Source organism: Pinus tabuliformis, chromosome Q (assembly GCF_031772625.1).
Source record: "Pinus tabuliformis cultivar Carrire ecotype Pingquan chromosome Q, CPIR1, whole genome shotgun sequence".
NCBI classification, from domain to species: Eukaryota; Viridiplantae; Streptophyta; class Pinopsida; order Pinales; family Pinaceae; genus Pinus; species Pinus tabuliformis.
The window spans coordinates 575,588,833-575,610,405 of record NC_142296.1 but is presented as its reverse complement, the minus strand read 5'-3'; the positions used below and the strand labels follow the sequence as shown (position 1 = coordinate 575,610,405).

Genomic DNA, 21,573 nt, shown 5'->3' with positions numbered 1-21,573 from the left:
TCCTCCTTCCACTTTTTATGATTCAAATCTAATGGAAAAACGCCTATAATGGCACATGGAGCATAGGGTGGGGGCTAATTATTTCATTCCTAAATATGACATTAGAACTCTCAAAAACAATATTGAATATGGTTCCATTGAAAGTGTAACTTCTGTAAGGGACATTTTTCATCCTTTATCATCTACATATTATGACTCTGAATATCATGATCTGCTTCATAAATATGCTCCACAAAGTAGCTCTTCATGCTCTCCGAATTTTCGAGTTGTTGTTTCAAATCGCGATAAGATACAAGGCAATCACATTACACTGGTAGAGGAGGAGTAAAGTGAAGAGACTCTTGATCTCTCTTCCCTTTTTCAAATTCCCACATGTCAAGATGATGCACTTCCATTCTTAGATGATTTTCAATTTTCTAATCTCGGTAGTGAGTAAAATGAAATCAATTATTTCCATCAATCCGTAGCCTTGGGAAACAATCATTATGATGATGATCGCTCTGTTGACTTATGGGATCATGAATGCTTAGGTATATCGGTTGATCTTTCAGTTTCTCATGAAGATTTTGATTTATATCTAGAATCTGATTTCGTTAAATAAAACATCCTTATCAAATATTCCTCTTCATCTCACTATCCCTTGTGCTCTATCATTTGCATTGCATCTATTTGTGATGAAGATACTCCATGCTCTTCAAGTTTTTCATCCAATGAGTTAACTTCTCAATTGACACAGAGTGGTGAAACTATCCATGATGAAAATGAAAACAATCAAATCATTGAGTACTCATTCGATCCATCGTTATCTCTTCTCTTGCATGAAAACAACTATTCAAATGAGCTTACTGATGAAATTTCCTCGATCCATACATCTTTAGATTTGTGATAAGAAGAATCTTTCAAATTTAGTAATCTGGTTGTTGAAGTTGAAAATTAATACAGTCAAATCAGTGACAAAGATGACTGTCATCCAGTGAGCAGTGGTCTTATTGAAACAAGTAGTAGTAGATATCCTCACACCATGCCCGATCTAGTTCAATATTTGAAATGTGATTTTACAATCTTTAAAGGCTCCAAGATTTGTTAGCAAGTCAAGACACTTCAACTTCTGTTGATGGTTATGTTAGGATCTCATGACTCTAGTAAGCCCCACGAACTAAGTCAAATATGGTTTCTCTCGTACAACCCTTCTCTTTGGATGGGTTCACTTGAGGTAAATTTATTTTTAAAATATTTTTGTATTTGAGATATCATTTTTCAAATTTTCAATATTTCACTTCTGATTAGATTAAAGGGTCTTCTTCAATTGATTCATCTTCATGCAAATATCTTGGATCAAACTTAGGTTTGGAATGTGTATCTCTCTTAAAGTCATGGAACTATGAAGTTGATCACCTCAAAGATCATCTTTGGCCAAAGGAATTATATCTATCATATTTATTTCATGATAAGCGGCTCCTAGTTTTCCTTGTGAATATCATATCGTAAATCTTGTTCTTCATTGCACCAAAAATCCTCTTGAGTGTGAATGAATGCATGAGTTATTGTGTGAACTAAATTCTTATTTTTTCACAATATTTTGACCAATCTCATGTGTTTTTTGTACTGAGATTCCTTTTCACTCTTTTCGATGATTAGAATGCCAATACAATGTGTCATTTTTCATGTGAAGAAGATGATTCTACAATTCAAAGAATTTGTGAATATTTTCAAACTAATTTATCTTTGTTATTTCATAACCCAGAATCTCATGCCAAAAATGGTCCATCTGATCATGATATTAACTGTCATTCATTTCACCAATTTCCCACCAGTATATTCAATGACAGTTGTTTTACATCCTTTGATCCTCATGGTTCAACATCCCACCATTCTCATATTTTCTGAGCAATTGAGGAACTTCAACCATTACTGATGGTTATGTTAGGTCCTCATTATCTTGGCATGTCTGTTGAATATGATCATATCTATTTTCCCTCACGATAATCTCATCTTGATTCCACACATTTAATTGAAGATCCATTATTTCAAAGTTTTCAGGGTTTTCAAGAGGATTACTTTTAATTTCATGATCAAATCGTCAAATGGTTGGAGAAATATTAGTTGGATATATCCATTCCAAATAACAGGTTTCGGTCTTTTTCTCATGCCTGCTAAACAGGATGACATAGAAGAAGGTGCATTCACAACAAGTCTTTGAGTTTTGTTTGATTATGGTTTCCATCAAAAAGGTGAGAATGCGAACTAGTTATAAGTAGTGGTTGTGACACATCCCTTCTGCTCACATGAAAGACCTTTAAATTTTTGTGCAAGCTATTCAAGTTCTTATCTTTTATGTTGCACATCACTTTATATCTTTTTTAATTTCTCTTATATTTTTTGGATGCAGGCCAGGAAAAACTACAGTGGTTAAATTGGAAATTTCATTATACATGACCCTAACCTTCTAGATATTTAGGTTAGGAGTAGGACTAGCTACATTCTAGATTCCCCCCTCTTTCACTTATCTCACACTTGTTCTCCTTAGCCTTTATTGTGTTTTCTTACTTTTTTCTTGCATCATTCTTTGGTTTAGCCTCTTTTTTCTTGTGCTTTGGTTTTTCTTTCTTATAATGTCGTATCTTTTCCTTTTGTTCTATCAATAAGACTTTGCATGAAGGGTGTCCTATTTGGGCTCGTAATATAATGTGGAAAAACAGAAGAGGACTTTGTGACAGTGCAACATTTTTCTAACTCTCTGTCCTTCTTCCTTGTCTTGGTTACACCTTTTGGTTGATGATGTTCCAATGAAAAATATGATCCTCACGTTAGGAAAGCCATGTGTCAAACCATGATCTCCATCTCTATTTCGAAAACCTCATCCCTATACTCGAGTTTTTATGTTTCGATGTTTTCCGATTGATCTAATCAAGTAGAGAAGGACACGGGGAAAATATAAACAATCAAACCAATATTGCAAGTCTTATATATGCTTCTCTGAAGGGACAACCTCTTCTGCTCTCAATAAGTCAGGATCTCTCTTCCCCCCATAAAATGAATAAGTTCCTATGCACAATCTTATTTAAATATATAAATAAAGGTGAAAGAAGAGAAAGGCTTCCTATGCAGAGTGGTGAAGCTAGCAACTCCGTCTGCGTACCGTCTAGGATTGCTGGCAGTAGATCAATGTTTGTGTTCCTATAGTGACTCTACCGGGATATGCTCAAGCCTACTTGCTAATGGGCCTCTAAATTAGACATAAATTAAGGCCAATCTGGCCATCCTTCAGCACATTAAACATCTCTTTATTCATTATATAATTTATTTTTAATTTTAATATGTTCATTAGGAAGGTTTATGCATAATTTCATATTTGTGCATAATATTATTTATTTTTGTGGAATATTATGAGAATATTGCGCAGATTATGAATATTTGGAGGAGGATATAATTTAGGGACTTGCTCCCAACTAAAAGAGGATCAATATGAAATAATAAATCCAGAAGATATTTTGAAATAATTACACAGATTCTGGAGCTTCAATGATTGAGAAAAATTAGGAATGTGTTCCTTGTCATTTAATGCAGATTCCTAGTATTGGGAACCAGATCCACTAATTATAGGATTTTGGTGAGGAAATATTCCTCCTTTCATGGGTAATTCTTCTTAATAATTTTTTATAAGTACCAAGGCGAATTTTCCTCTAGGGGTTGATTTTTCTTAGTCTTATTATGGAGAGAACTCATATTTTTCTAGCTCCACTTTCATTTCTTGCAAAGATGTAATTGTATTGATTGAAATAATAAAGATTGGTGCAATGTTCAACTTCTAAATATTTGTGTCCTTCGTAGTACTGTAAGTTTTCTTGAGCTTGTCCATCCCAGGAGCCTCAAATCGCTTTTGTATCATTTTCTTTTCTTCCATTCACTTATTATTCACATGCATCTCTTGTTTTTGTTTTTTTCTATTTCTGCATTTAGTATTGATGATTTCGTGTTGTAGGATTGGGTTAAATGGTTGAAGTAAGTTCTTTTGAAGGCTCATAAGAATAATTTAATCATTGGAATAGATTTGGAAAGTCATAGTAATCATTGAGCTACTTGGGTTAGTTTGCTTATTCCCAAATCTAGATTTCGAGAAGTCCCTTGTGGTAAATAACAATAAATTTCTGCTATTTTTTAGAACATGCTAGCGAGATTCAATCGAGTTGATTCTACTCAAACTATATTAAAGCAAATTTCTAGTTAATAAATTTGATAGATTTACTAGCTCACTAGTTCTCGAATTTCTAGATTTTAGACTAGTAATTTTCTGCTAATTTTTAACATGGGTTAAAAGAGGTATTTTTGAGTGATTCCACTTGTAATGGAGAGCTAATACATCCTAGTCAATAACATAATTTTTCCCATCCAATTTGGATTTGATTTTCTTTGTCATTCGATGAATTATATGTTCCTGTAGTACTCTTCTGGTGTGTATATACTTGCCCAAATTTGCTCAAAAAGATTGGTTTTGGCTTGTAGGGTTGAATCATGACCATTGGGTTCTAAATCAATGGCTGATAAGGGATAAACACCATTTAGTGTTGTTGGGAAAAGTATCCAATACGGAATGACCCTATCCCACTCTAAGGGTGATAGTACCTCAGCAACAATCAAAGCAAAGCTATTCAAGATTACTTCTTTATGAGATGTAAGAGAGGGGAGGAAGAGATCCACTAACCGATGTCTTCCGCTAATGATTGATCCAATCTTCTCTCTTTGCTGCTTGCTCCCAGCTCGTTGCTCTTTCACTGGCCCAGCTACACCAAGATCCTGCAAAATGGCAAGAGAGGGAAACTACAAGAAGCATACATTCATAATTGATTCAAGGATTAGAATAAATCAAATATACAAGTATAGCAACACATCATTGAAACACATGTATATAGAAGAACCTCAAATGCTTTATTAATGGAAGAAGTAAAGTTCAGGAAGTGATACAACCATAAAAGGCCCAATCCAGCATCACCTCCCAACAAAAAGAAATCTCCTCTTCACCTCCTTCAAAGCAAATCACCCAATAGTTCTATACTCAAACCAACAGCACTTCCTTACATTCACAAGATTCCAGCCTCCTTAGACCTCATGAGAGAGCTCTATATATAGGAGTTTTGGAGAAAGGATGAGTCAGCTTGAGGCTGGCATGAAGCTGACTAGTGTCCTCTCCCACTTCAGTTATTCTTCAATTCTTGAGTCCACTTGGAGGTTCTTGCTTCCACTTGGAGATCTAGACCCTCTTACTCATCACCAGTCGAATTCTCTGATCCAAGTGTCATTTTGGAAGCTTCCTGGGCATTGACACCTTGAGGAATGACTGTGCCACTTGGCCAAACTCGCCCAGCGCAGGTAGCCTTCTTTGCAGTTGACATTCAGCGCAGGTACACAGTGGAGCACCTGACATTCAGCGCAGATGCTCAGTGGAGCAGTTGACATGATCCAGAATTAGCTTGTTTTTGAGTGTTTTCAGGTGGAGAACTGATATTCAGTGCTGTGGTTTGCTGACCTTGTTCCTCTAGGGGTAGGAACAACATGTTTAGGGACTTTGGATCCCTTAGATTATTGACATTTCATGCTTCATGCTGTAAGGCACAAAAATGTCTATAACACCTAGGACTAGCCTTTTTACCCTTGCAAAACATCTCAGCGATTTGGGTTAAAGGACAAATTTATGAAATGGATAATACAATGATGATTGCCACATCCAATGAACTCTGTTTATGGACCTCAAATCTTTGAAATGTAATGATTGAAATTTACTTCATGAGATTTACTTTATGTAATTAGAATAGGTTTCTTTCCTTATATTTTCTTTGTTGAAATAGGTTAAGGTTTCCATTTCGAGCATTTCATTTTCTGCAATTAGTTTAGGATCTGATTTTATTACATTCACTCCATTAGATCATGGCAGCAAATTAAAGACACATCGTATGATGCACATATAGTGTCGATAACTCTTAAGTTTGTATGAACCCCGGGTTGATAATTAAAGTTGGTTTCCTTGGGAGTTGCAACATTCTTGTTACAATACCAAGGTTGATCACTTTTTGGTGCCGTTGCCAGGGAGGTGTCAAAGTCTACATTTTTTTCTTCCCTGTTTGATTCATTTCTTTTTACGTTCTACAAAAAAAATTGCATTAGGCATATTTCATTTGAAGAATAGAAAAATTACATTGCATTATCATTCTTATTAAAAAAAATAATAATTACTTGTCCAACACTTACCCCCCATTTGATCACATGGTGCAATAAGAGCCACATAACCATTCCTTTTTGCCGGTATAAGAAGAAGAGGTGACAGAGAAGGCAAAAGAAATGGATGGAGATGATTACAGTGAAGAAGATCCTCTTAGATTTCCCATTCAATATACTGATGTTAGTTTGCACATGAAGAACATTCCTCCATCTTTTCTTTGAAAATTTCATGGTTTAAGGTCAGAGGATCCATAAACCTTTCTCTTTGAACTTGAATTTGTTTGAAGATCTTATGGTTACTTATTAAGCACTCAAAAATTGATATTTTTTTGCGGAAACATTGAAGGATATAGCTCTTAAATGGTTCATGAGTTTAGGGACTAGTTCAGTAAGATCATGGAATGATATGAAAAATATATTTCTAGAAAAAAATATAAATATCATGATATTAAAGAAGAAATATTTAGAATTAATAAAAAAGAATATGAGAGCCTTGAGGATCTAATAAAGAGGTTCATGTATAATGTTAAGAGGGAAAAACTACATCATTTAGGATCCAACACACTAAAAAACATCACTTAGAACAATTAGGGATGAATGGATTGATCTCCTTGATCTCATGAGTATAGGTGATGTATACAAATTATCATTTGAAGAAATTTGTGAAACACACAAACACATATGAAGAGGAAGGGAAAGAGTAGGTCAATCAAAATCGAGATTGTTAAGTCAAGCTAAACTTGGAAATTTGCTTGATAACTTTAAAACAAAAATTCTTAGCAATCTAAGTGAACAAGTAGAAATGTTAAGAATTCAAGATGAGGAAAAAGAAGATGGCGATATTTGTGTTTCCATGCAGAATCACATAAATATTGCCCCTCATTACCAAGGTTGAATGAATTTTACCAAGAGGACAATGGAGCAAGTCAATTTCCAATGCAGTTATGTTATGTAGCTCTAAGAGGACCATGACAACCTATTCAACCTGATATGATGCAAAAGCCTAATTCACAATTTCAAGCTTATGCACATCCATATCAAAGTAATTGGAACACACCCTTTCGTTGGAAACCTTGGCCATTTCAACCCCAAACCCAATCTTGGAAACAAGGTTGATAAGGAACTTATGGAATGTTGAAATATGGCAACAAGAATATTCCATTTTAATTTGTCCTTAAATTAAATTGTGAATCAAAATCGAATTTAGTCTTAACAACTACTTGGAAATAATCAATTAATTTATTTTAAATTAATTAGTTGGACAAATTCAAGTTAAAAGTCTTTCTAAAGTCATGCAAGAGTTATCCCTTAAATTAAGGAGATAAGATTGAGTTATACTTGAATTGTAATTAGTTAACTCAGTTTACTAAGTTAAGTCCAGTTAAATTAGTTCCAAACTGTTTGAGGAACTAATAGTGAGTTAACAGCCAGTTGATGCATTAATGCACTCAACTAATGCTACTCTAGTTAACTGAAGATTCCCTCATTAGAAACTCATGCATGTCTATTATGAGAAAGACCCAGTTGAGATTAATGTTCAAGGACAATGTACTATCAATTGCATGTGTTTTCTCTTGGAGAAAACTCATGCATGTAGTCAAGGGTTCATCCTTGAGGACTACGCAGTTTTGAAGGCTTGTTTTTCCACTTGGTAATAGGCAAATCATCCACAAGGAATAGCACAAGGAAATAGCAGCTTGGATGGTAGAGAAGAAGGCTCGAGAGAAGCCAAGATTTCCTATGAGCATCTATGAGAGCTAATTTCTTGTATAATTCGTATGTATTTCCACCATGTATGATAATACAATAGTGTGGGGTTTTTAGCTGAGGCTTTCCCCAAAGTATTTTCATGTTTATTGTGTCATTGATTCTTCTTCTTCTAGTTATATTGTTTAGCTCGATATTTAAGCTTCCGAAAATTGATAGTAGATGTACGTTATAGTATTATGCTTTTATTTGTATTGCATTATCGGGTTAACCTACCATCAAATTTTCTACATGGTATTGGAGCTGTGAACAGTATACTGAGAAGAGAATTCGAAGTTTGAAGTTTGAGGTTGCAGGTGCAAATCAAATTCATATCATACTTCAAGGTTGGCCAATGGCATGGCTTAAGACTCGAGTATGCGTTGGAAGGTAGCTCGAATTACATAGCATGGAAAGATATAATGGAGGTTGTATTAGAAGACAATGGCTTGAAGGAATTCGTTGATCAAGAAATCCCAAAGCCAGCTTCAACTAATGCACAAGAGTTGGCTTAATGGAAGAAGTATGTGACGAAGGCGAGACAGATCATCCTTGAGGGAGTTCGAGACTGTATTGTCTCAAGTCTCCATAGGAAGGATACTCGATTTTCAATGTGGAAGACATTGAAGGGCCTCTACTAGAATAGTAGAGGCCAGAGGAAATTGGCGCTCAAGGATAAGCTTCGAAGAATCAAGATGGAGAAGGGCGATACTATTTCCACATATCTGAAAAAGCTCACCACCTGTAGAGATGAGCTTGGAAATGTGGGAATAACTACTGTCAATGATGATATGGTGAGCCTCACTCTCCTTTGCCTTCCAAAGAGTTGGAATAGATACCGAGACTCTATGAATGGAAGGGAGAAACTATTGGATTGGGAATGACTGTGGTCGGATCTTATGTAGGAGGAGATCAAGAGGAGCACACAAGTTGGTTCTTCATCCAAGAATGATGATGAAGAAAATCTGGCCTTAGCAGGTAAGGAAAGGGAAGGGAAGGGGAAGGCTTCCCATTTCAAATCAAATTCTTCTCATGGAGGGAAGAAGGGTGACATGTCTAAAGTAAGATGCTTTAATTGTCACAAGATAGGACATTATGCAACTAATTTCCCAGTGAAGAAGTCCATGAAGGTATCCTCGGAAGGATCAAAATGTGAGGCATTAGCCTCTCAGTTCGAAATGGAATTTACCCTCATTGCATGCATGGTCTCATCAATGATGGGTTATGTCTGGTATCTTGACAAGTGAGCCTCATTCCACATGACTGCGATAAAAATTTATTTAGTACCTTGGAGGAGAAAGACCTCAAGATGCGCATAGATATGGGTGACGACATAAGGCATAGTGTTTTAGGAGTGGGCATGGTTGCTTTTCAAAGGGAGCATGGAGCTCCTCTCACCTTGACAGATGTGATGTATGTGCCTGGACTGAAGAATAACTTGGTATCAGTTGTGATGTTGGAGGACAAAGGCTACGATGTTGTCTACAGTAAAGGAAAGGTGTTCCTAAGACACATATCCACAGGTCAGACCAAGAGGATAGGCATTCGAGTGAAGAATCTTTATAAACTAGAGGTAGATGATTGTGCAACATTGAGTACGAAACATAATTGGTGCAAAGCCAAGACATTGGCGAGTTGTGGCACAGGCAGTTGGGCCATTTGCATCATGGGGCTTTGAAGATAATGCAAGAGATATCTAAAAGACTTCCCAAAGGTAAACTTGAGCAAGTTGACACATGAAAAGGTTGTACCTTAGGAAAATACACCAAGTCTTCCTTTCGTGATTGAGACAGTTAAGCATAGGTTATCTTAGAATGAGTTCATACTGATTTGTGTGGACCATTCTCGACGGCATCCATAGTGAAGCAAAGGTATTATGTGATTTTCATTGATGATTATTCTCGTAAATGCTTGATTTATTTCATGAAGAAGAAGGAACAAACTTTAAAAAAGTTTTGTGAGTTCAAACCTTTGGTCGAGAAAAATTCAAGGAAGAAGATCAAGGCCTTGAGAAGCGACAACGGTGGAGAATATGTCTCTCAAGAGCTTAAGGACTTCTATGCAGTAGAAGGAATTAAATGAGAGTTGATGCCACCTCATAACCCACAACAGAATGGGGTGGCTGAGAGGAATAACATAACTATTGTAGGGGCAACACAGGCAATGTTGCATGACCAAGGCCTACCACTTCACTTGTGAGATGAGGCATGCAACACAGTCTATTTGCAGAATAGAAGCTTGCATCGCATACATGGGATGAAGACACCAGAGGAACCTTTCTGCAGTAAGAGACCAGATGTGGGTCACTTCAGGATCTTTGGCTCATCGGTATATTTCCATGTGACAAAGGATGCAAGGAAGAAGCTTGAGCTGACAGTAGTGGTTGGGATATTTGTGGGGTACATTGATACACCTCACAACTATCAAGTGTACTTGCCTACCAGTTGGAGGAAAGTGGTTCGCAGAGATCTCAAGTTTGATGAGTAGAGGGCCATGCAAGTTTCCATTGAGAGGGAGCTCCAACTACAGGATGTGGAGGAACTATTGGTTCCTAAGGAGGAGGAGCCTCAGACTGATGTGGAGCAGCTGCATGTAGAGGTTATAAGAGTGGAGACATCCACTCAAGTAGAGTCTTTCAGAGATGGACAGAAGCACATAAGAGAAGTTGACAAATTGTTGGAGGATGCGAGAGAGAATGTGGCAGCGTCATATTCTCAACACAGACAGAGGAGGTCACCTGAGAGGTACACTAGATAAATGGCCCTTGCTAGGGAATGTGTTGAGACTGAGCCATACTCCTTTGAGGAAGTAGTGCAGCAACCGATTTGGGTTGATGCTATGGTGGAGGAGTATGACTCCATAGTTCGTAACAGTGTTTGGGACGTGGTTCTGAGACCAGAGAACTAGTCAGTTGTGAGTTCTCGTTGGCTTTACAAGGTAAAGCAAGCTGTTGGCGATAGTTTGGAGAAGAATAAGGCAAGATTTGTTGCCTATGGCTTTTCACAAGTCGAGAGGATCATGTTGCTGCAGTATATTTCGACATAGGAGCAACATGCTGACATTTTGACATAGGCGTTATCAAAGTGTAAATTCGAGTTCCATACAGACAAGATCGGTGTGGCAGATAATCCCTTTCTTGTTGAGAGGGAGTGTTGAAATATGCCAACAAGAATATTCCAATTTAATTTGTCCTTGAATTAAATTGTGAATTAAGATCGAATTTAGTCTTAATAGCTACTTGGAAATAATTAATTAATTTATTTTAAATTAATTAGTTGGAGAAATTCAAGTTAAAATTCTTTCTGAAGTCATGCAAGAGTTATCCCTTAAATTAAGGAGATAAGATTGAGTTATATTTGAGTTGTAATTAGTTAACTCAGTTTACTGAGTTAAGTCCAGTTAAATTAGTTCCAAACTGTTTGAGGAACTAATAGTGAGTTAACAGTCAATTGATGCATTAATGCACCCAACTAGTGCTACTCTAGTTAACTAAAGATTCCCTCATCAAAAACTCATGCATGTCTATTCTGAGAAAGACCCAGTCGAGATTAATGTTCAAGGACAATGTACTATCCGTTGCATGTGTTTTCTCAATGATAAAACTCATGCATGCAGTCAAGGATTCATCCTTGAGGATTGCACAATTTTGAAGGCTTCTTTTTCCACTTGGTAATAGGAAAATAACGCACAAGGAACAACAAAAGGAAATATGAGCTTGGAGGGTAGAGAGTAAGGTTGGAGAGAATCCAATATTGCATGTGAGCATCTGTGAGGATTGTACTGAGAGTTGGGTAGTTGTGAGAGGTAAGGCTTTGTATAATTCGTATGTATTTCCACCATGTATGATAATACAATAGTGTGGGGTTTTTAGCTGAGGCTTTCCCCAAAGTATTTTCATGTGTATTGTGCCATTGATTCTTCTTCTTCTGGTTATATTGTTCAGCTCGATCTTTAAGCTTCCACAAATTGATATTAGAAGTAGGTTATAGCATTCTGATTTGATTTATATTGCATTATCGAGTTAACCTACCATCAAATTTCTACATGGAAGCCATCCATAATATCCTCAATATTTTCCTCAGTATCCTCCATACACAACTCCATGTTATCCCTACTATCCACATCCACCACAACCACAAGCCCAACCACATCCATCTCAAATATCCACTCCCACTTAATTACCTATACGACCATTTCTGAACACACACAAGGAATTAGCTCAGCCCACTTACAATGCTAAGGCACAACACTTCCAAACATCTCCTCTTGATCTAAATGGTATTCATCTTAGATCAAGAAAGGCACTGAAAAAAACAGATTCTATTGATGTCATTGAAGGACCACATCTAGAAGAAGAAGATTCAAATGAGAAGACCAAAGGATCATGGGTTTCACTTGATGAAGAGCAAACATCAGAATCAGAGATTGAGAAAATTCCCTCATGTTTACCATCAGATCCTCTATGTGTTCAAGAGCATAATCAACAAAAGGAAGAAGATCTGAATTTCATGGAAGAAGAAGACATCCAAGATTATCCAAATTAGAAAGTGGACTAGGGGAATCACAACTATAATGAAATAAGGTTTGAGATAGTCACTAAGTTGCAATAATACTCTCTTCTTCAATTGTGCCTGATATCATCAAAGTCAAAGAATTTGGTCTCTTGAATTCAAGTAAATGTCAAAGAATATGTTTTGAGCCTACACATGATTTTATCTATCATCTAGTTATGCAAGTGGCTACATTTGAATTATTCCAACACTTGAAAATGATTTTGTTTTTTCAAGTAGAGTAAGATAGGAAGGGAAATTAAAAATGAAAATAAGAGGAAAAAAATCTCAGGTGAAAACCTCCTTTGAGGCACCTGATATTGGCTCATTGATTGAAAACCTCCATGAGGCAATAAATAGGTTGGAAAGAAGAGGAAAAATGACAAAAATAAAAGATCCTAGGTGAAAACCTCCTTTGAGGCGCCTAGGAAGACCTACTAGTTGAAAACCTCATTGAGGCGGCTAGTAGCCCTAGAAGAAAAAATAAAAATCTTTGGTCCATGTATCTCTCTCTCATGAATGCACGTTCTCTCCAACCTCTTGAAACAATAAAAAAAAGTTAGCCGCCAAAATAAAACTTGATCACAAGCCTAGCCAAAAGAAGTCAAATTTTGCCTTTCTCCACATTTTCTCAAATGCTCCAATAGGACCAATGCCATGCCAATCCATCACCATCATATATTTCCACCATCCAATCATCATTCCCAAGATTTTACCACTCATTTTCTTTGTTATCCCGAAATACTACAGGAAGATAGTTTCTACATGAAACAAAAATAAATAGAGCAGAAAATTATTTTTGTCATATCTTGAAAAACATACATCCGTTTGACAAGTTGTTTCATGGGGAGATACATATGGATGATAGTAACATGCCCAAGCAATTTTAGCAAATCCCAGTGCACATTTTTCGATAAATTGACCTCCATCAGGGAAATTTTTAAGGATTGGAGTTTAACTTAAAGTCTAGACACCTTGGTGAATCGTATAGCCCCTAATATGCAAAATGTAAAATGTTTTATAATACTTTTATAAAAATGTTTATATTTATAATTCTTTTATATTATTTTATACAAAAAAAATTCGATATTTAAAGTAAAATAATGTTATATTCTAAAATTTGGGCAAATCAATTTTAGAAGAAACAAAAATTGGCAAATATTGTTTTTGGAAAAAATGTGGAAAATTAGCCCACCTGCGAATATTAGCCCCTAAATTTTTACATGACCTCCATCACCTACAACAATTTTTTATTTTTCTTGTATTTGTGCATCCATTTTAAAAGATGATTCATGGGGAAATTCATATGGATGATGGTAACATGGCCAAGAAATTTCAACAAATTCCCGTGCATATTTTTCGAGAAATTGACCTCCATCACGTACAACCATTTTTCATTTTTCTCGACATTCATGCATCCATTGGCCAATTTTTTTTTATGGGGAGGTGCATAAGGATGATGGAAACATGCTCAAAAAATTTCAGGTCAATCCAGTATACTGTTTGGGAGATATGGGTTTAAACATGCTGCTACAGGGTTTCTTGTAGTTACTACATGATGTCCTGGTTTTCTATAGGAAACTAGGTCAAGGCTATAGGAAGGCAAGGAAGGTGAAATGAAGTGTTGGTAAGGGGTATGATAGTTTTTAAAAGTGCGGGGAATGTGAACATCACCCATGGCCCAACCCAACACTCCAAGAAGGGCGGATTTGACTAAGATAGCTTGCTCACGGTAACTGGAAGAGAAAGTTTTAAAATGACCAAGCTATGAATACCCGTGCAGAAGAAAACACCTCCAGAGGACCATGGGTCAATTATCAACTCAATAGCAACATGCATGACTTTCCAACAACCATTAGATAGGTATAGGTATGCAATATTCTTGACCTCTTCTTTTGAGCATATTATAGTTAGAAATTAGTTGTCAATGCATGAGAGATGAGGTTTTATAAGCTAAGGATAGGTTAGCAATCTAGACCACCTTCAACTAGTTAATACAACTAACTCCTTTACACATGCAATGTGGTAAAACCAAATTAGGAAGGGTGATGATTTCGAGAAATGGGGACAACAACTAAAAGAGGAAATTTGTGCAAAGGCCAAGACACCAGAAAAATCCAAGCCCTCCATACACTTCACGTCCAATATATATCCACTATCTATCCATCATTCATCCATTCGATTTCATAAGAAAAATATTATATTTTTCAAGAGCAAATGCTACACTCTGTCTCACCCTGAAAATTTCTTTAGAAAAACACACAAATCACTTCCTCTCCATTTTCACAAACCCACACTCCTCCCTCTGAGCCCTAGCATCATCCTCCAAACCCTCTACATCATTTCTCATCACTCCCATATAGTTAGAAGTCCCTGAAATATAAGAAATGACTGCTACAAGAAGGCAGAATCCAAGGCCATTAGGCAATCATATAGGCCACAAAAGAGAAGAATAAGGCAACAAAGGCCAAGAAGGCATTCACCATCAAAATAGAACTCAAACTGCAGTAATGAAAAGATTCTTTCCAAGAGGTATCTAATATCTTTATAGATTTTTTCCAAGGCATAAAATATGTTATAGAAAGGAGAGAAAGGCATGGAAGTCAAGTTGAGGGCCTACCCTAGGCTGAGACTATCATTTATGCTCAAAATAGGTTTAAAAAGGTTGCTACAGGGTTTCCTATAGTTAGTATAGGAATTACTACATGGTTTCCTGTAGTTACTATAGGAATTACTACAAAATGTCCTAGTTCTCATCTAAAGTCATTTTGAAGGTTTCAGAGGTGTCAAAATGGTGGAACAATGTAGAAGGAGGTTGGAAAAGGATGTGGAATAGCTTTCCAAACTCAAAAATATTCAATAACCCATCTAGAATAACGGGAATAAGGCAGGCTAATGGTCTTGAGAAACACTGTGATTTTTCTATGCATAAGCACTTTTGGAAAAATGAGTGAAAATGGAATTAAGGTTTCAAGGGAGAGGATATGAATGAAATGGATCTACAAACCAATAGATTTCACTTGAAAATAATAAAGTTATGTTTTTTTTCTTGAAAGACTGTTAAATAATCACGAAAAGGACAACTACATTTTTTTTCTTGAGCTTGCCGAACCTACAACCAAGATTCTTAAGAGAAAGTACTGAGGAATTCACAACAGAGAGGTCACCAGGGCGATGAATGAGGCACAATGAGGTCACTAAGTTTCTCAAAGGATGAGAAACACTTTCAGCAAGGGGTATGATACGCCTCTATATTAGACATAAATTAAGGTCCATCTGACCATCCTTGAGCACATTAAACCTCTAATTTTGCACTAGATAATGTATTTTTAACTTTAATATGTTCATTAGGAAGGTTTATGGATAATTGCATATTTGTGCCTAATATTATTTATATTTGTGGAATCTTGTGAGAATATTGGGCAAATTATGAAGATTTGGAGGAGGAGATAATTTACGGACTTGCTCCCTACTACAGGAGGATCAATATTAAATAATAAATCAAGAAGATATTATGAAATAATTGCATAGATTCTCGAGCTCCAATGATTGAGAAAAATTAGAAATGTGTTCCCTGTCATTTAATGCAGATTCCTAGTATTGGGAAACATATCCACTAATTAAGGGATTTTGTTGGGGAAAGGCTTCCTCCTTTCATGGGGAATGATTCATAAACATTTTGTATAAGTACCAAGTCGAATTTCCTTCTAGGGGTTGATTTTTCTTAGTCTTCTTGGGGAGAGAACTCGTATTTTTGCAGCACCACTTTCATTTCTTGCAAGGATGTAATTATATTGATGGAAATAATAAAGGTTGGTGCAATGTTCAACCTATAAATATTTGTCTCCTCAATAGGACTCTGATTTTCCTTGGGCTTAGCCATCCCAGGAGACTCAGAGCCCTTTTTATCATTTACTTTTCTACCTTTATCTTCTTATTCACATGCATCTCTTGTTCTTGTTTTTTTCTATTTCTGCATTTAGTATTGATGATTTCTTGTTGTGGGATTGGGTTAAGTGGTTGAAGTAAGTTATTTCTTAGGATCGCAAGCATCATTTCATCAATTGAATATCTTTGTAAGTCCATAGTAATCATTGCGCTACTTGGATTAGTTTTCTTATTCCCAAATATGGATTTGTGGAACTCCCATGTGGCAAATAACAATAAATTTCTATTATTTTGTATAACATGCTAACGAGATTCAATTAAGTTAATTCCACTTGTATTAGATCAAAAAATATTCTAGTTAATAACAAACCCCATTTCATTTGCACTTGAATAGGTTATGCATTTGATAGATTCACTAGCTCAATAGTTCTCGAATTTCTAGATTTTAGACTAGTAATTTTCTTCTATTTTTTAGCATGGGATAACAGAGGTATTTTTGAGTGTTTCCAATGGAGACCTAATACATCCTAGTCAATAGAAAAATTTGTCCCATCCAATTTGGATTTGATTTACTTGGTCATTTGATGATTTATAACTTCTTGTATTAAATTTGTAACATCATGTACTTTCCTGTAGTACTCTTCCACATGTATATACTTGCTCAGATTTTCTCAAAAAGATTGGTTATGTTCCCTTAGGGTTGAATAATTACCCCTAGGCTCTAAATCAATGGTTGAGAAGGGATAAACAGCACTCAAGACTAGCCTTTTTACCCATGCAAAACATCTTAGTGATTTGGGTTAATGGACAAATTTATGAAATGGATAATACAATGATGATTGCCACATCCAATGAACTTTGTTAATGGACCTAAACTCTTTGAAATGTAATGATTAACATTTAATTCATGAAATTTACTTTATGAAATTAGAATAGCTTTCTTTCCTTGCATTTTCTTTCTTGCAATAGGTTAAGGTTTTGATTTCAAGCATTTCATTTTCTACAATTAGTTTAGGATCTAATTTTATTACATGCGCTCCATTACATCATGACAACAAAGTAAGGACACATTGTATGCAGCACATATAGTGTTGATACCTCTTATGTTTGTATGAATCCAGGTTGATAATAAAAGTTGGTAGCCTTGGGAGTTGCAACATTCTTGTTGCAATACTGAGGCTCGTCATTTGCAGCAGAGCAAAAACAAAGATGAAAAACTATACTCTGAAAATCTAAAGCTCACAAACTTCATTACCCTATCTTGATTTCAAACATTTTGTGATTGATGATCTTATGTTTTGGTTTAACCAAGTAAAGGAATGAAGGGGACTATGTTTATGCATGGGGTAAGTGGGTAATCCATGATAATCTCAATGATGAATCAATACTTCCTAAATAAATGAACCTTGTATCAATTAATTGACCAAGGAAGAGAAGCTAGAGTTCTACGAGTGTGTCGCTAAGTGTTGTCATTGTGACAAACGCCCTTGAAAATTTTACCTACATGCGAATTTTGGGGCCTAGTATGGATCTTGCGATTGGGTGTTCCATAGTTACTTCTTGGTTAGTTGATGCTTTAGAGCTCCCTTACTGGATTGGAAGTGTTGTGGGTACTTTGTCACACAAGCTCTGTCCGCAAAAATATCATGAGTGCAGTATTTTATGCAATCTTGAACAAGCATAGCACGGTCCATAAATATTATGCCTATGCAATGTCCAATCCATCTCAGTAGTTAGTGTACATTTACATAGATAGTTTCTCACTTCTATCTGCATTTGTACTTTTATTTACGTGATTTTTGCAAACTATCACTTCCACACACCTTTGTTTTCACGAGTGTCATTTTCATGTTTTCAGCTATCACTTTTGCTTTCTTTTGCTCTAATTAGTGTTGTTTTCATGTTATCTTCATTCTGGATTGTGTTTCTTGCATTGTCATTCACATATCATATGTTTCTTTTTCACTTTATCACTTCTTGTCTTCTAGCATGTTAAGTTTCGCAGAATGTACATAAGCTTGTTTTAGTGATTTCAAGAGGTTTTCCTTATGTAAGTGAGTTCATCTTACCATGTAAGCCTTCATTGCACTCATTTACAAAGTTTTAAGCACCATCACACAACTGTCATCACAGTTATTGCAAAGTGTATCTTTAGTGTCACAGTTGTCGTAAGTTGTCATAAAGGTTGTCAGACTGAGGGAGATATGTTGTAAATATGTTATGTATGATCTATATTGTGTCATCAAGCACTCTATTTGTGTGATCATAATCAAGTCCTATCACTATTCACATCAGTTTCATTGATTGCACACAAAGCCAAATTTCATAAACATCCCAACAACTTAGCCTCATCCAGCCTTCTTGAACCATGCATTGCATAGTCTCACCCCTAAAGCTCCACCCCTGACTCTTGACACTGCGCAATGTAAATTTCTTGTCTTCCAAGACTTCGTATTGCGTAGTTTTACTGCTCCAGCTCGAACCTTCACCTCCAAAATTGTGCAATTCAACCTTCCAACCTATTCCCAACTGCGCACTACGTAGTCTCTGCATTGAAGCCCAAACCATGAGATCTTGAATTGCACAACTATTCAATCACCAAGTCTTCTCTGCGTCCCATAAATATGTAGTTGACAGAAACAGTGAAAAACCCTACAAGCCGACTCATTGAGCCTCAAAACTACGCAATTTTCCTCCACAGTCCAGGTTGAAATGTGAATTGTATAGTCTTAAGGCTTAATCCTCAGCCCTGAGCTCTTAAACTATGCAATTATGAAATCAATTAGGCTCCTCTGTCTTCCAGAATTGCGTAATGGGAAAATCAGTGTTTAAGCCGTCAGCGTGGCTTCCTGAGCTCCCCAACTATGCAATATTTTTTCTCAATCCAAACCTGAACTGTTCATTGTGCAGTCTTAATGGTCAAACCTGACCCTTGAGTTCCTCAATTCTGCAATTACGCAGTCACTACTCCTCTCCCTCAGTCTGTCGCCTAGTTCTAGCTCAGTTAGTGTATCATCATGCAACATCTTAGACTAGGGGCTTATCAGACTGATGTCATCTTATCAGGAGTGGATTGTAGGTGCATGAATGCTATCATGCTATGTAAATATGATGAATAAGGATATGGAGATGGAGGACATGCTAGAGACATGTATGGAGCCAAAGAGATAAGATGATCATTAGGTGACAAGATGAAGGAAGACTCGATTACAAAAAAATATCAAATATTAGGACCGCATGGAGACTCCATTTGATTCAAAACCATTTGGAGGGTGGATATAAAGAACAAAGCATATCTCTCATGAAGATCAATCATTGCACATCTATTATTCAAGACAAAGGAGTAGCAAGAATGGCTCAACATTTCCATGTCATCAATAAGTCCTTGTTAGCAGTGCCATGCCATGTCATGTTGTGAGTCGTCATATACCACATCATTCTTATGGATTATTTAATTTATTTTTCGAAAATGCGTTGTAAAGTGGAAGTCCAAAGGACATGTACAAAATATGAAGAGTCATGAAAAGTCAAAAAGTCATAGGAAGTCAAACAATCATGAGGGCAGTCAAAGAGCCACAAAGAGGTTAAGCATCACCCCATTGGTTATATATACACCTTCATTGTATGAGCAAAGGACTTTTCACCTTGGTACATCTCGCAAGGCATTAGAGAGGCAAGCTAGTTCTTTTTGGGAGCAAGTAATGACTCCAATGCTTCCCTACTAGAGCTAGTTGTGTTCATTGTGTACATGTGTCTTGGGACTTTTAGCTAATATCAGAAGCCTCATGGCCCACACATTCTTCATGCATGGATTATAAATATTTGTAAGACTATTCTATGGATGTTTGTAATTCATATTTGCTTTCATCTGTGCTAAACTAGTTGACCTATTTTAGTTATTTTGGTACTTATCATATTGAGAATGTGCTATAACAGTTGCTATTGATGTCACATCCTTGTGGACTATTCCTCTAGAGATTAGAAAGATCTTTCTTGTTGATTGGTTGTAATGAACATTACATCTTTGTGTACTAATCCACTAGATGTTAGACATATCCTTCTTGTTTGTGTGTGTCTCTACTGGGGTGGTACTATTAGCTCTCTCTTAAACGCTCACTTCCTTTTCTCCCTCCATAGTAGAAGAACCTTGACACACTTACAACCGAACACTCACTAGGCACATTCACTTGCTTTTTGAAGGCACATTTGCATTCCTCTCTTTTGCTGACAGTTAGAGCCAAGGAAAATCTATAAGGATACATGGCGATTGAGCCAATCCTCCAGATGGGGCTCCTATTCCAAATGGTGTGAGGTCTAATTGGGACTTCAAATCAGGGAGAACCATTTCATTGATGGATTTCCAACACTGTCAACATGACGCCATGAAGAAAAGTTTCCCTTCTTTCGATAAACGATCTATGAAAGATATGCTAGAGAAGACCATGGAGCTGAACGGTGCCACTTTGGAAGGCATTGGTGTTTCCAAGTCTACCTTGTTTTTGTGCAGTGATGATGCTCGCTACATGGCCAGAATCAGGTCATTGATGGGGCGTTGACCCCTTTTAAAGCCTTCTCCACCGAAAATTCTATGGATTTTCTTCCTTTTAAATCATTCTTCAATCAATTAGCTTCCATAAGTTGTAGCAAATCCCAAAACGAAACAAATGTCTAGTTAGCTCCTCAATAATCCCATGTTATGTTACTATGATATCCCTTAGAATGCCTCTGTTTAGGTTGTTTTTAATAATTTCTCTTCACGATTTCCCTTTCTTTAACATTGGAATCCCAAAATATTTGTTTTAACTTTGGAATTCTAAGGCCAAGATAAGATAGGTGGAGTCTTTTCAGAAATGAAGGATCAGTGCATTAGAAGTCCTAAAATTTACCTAGGGAATCTATTTTTATGCACTCCAAATCAAAAATTGTTGTTGAAAAGTTGTCCTGTATTTTTAGGATTTCAAAATGTAAATAGGAAAGCCTATCATAATATGTAGATGTAAAGTCATGACTATATATATATATATATATATATATATATATATATATAGTCATTTTATTTAACCTAATTTTAGTAGAAGGAAATTAATATCATTATTAATAATTATATTTAACTATATTGCATGATTAAAATATTATAAACATGCCTAGATTCATCTTAAATCTAAATTTACCAAAT

General features: G+C 36.1%; 1 pseudogene; it reads left to right on the top strand.

The window, feature by feature from the left end:
- LOC149220748 (tropinone reductase-like 1) overlaps nucleotides 1–21,084 on the top strand; it is a 240,856-nt pseudogene extending 219,772 nt beyond the window's left edge.
- The last annotated feature ends 489 nt before the right edge of the window (nucleotides 21,085–21,573 follow it).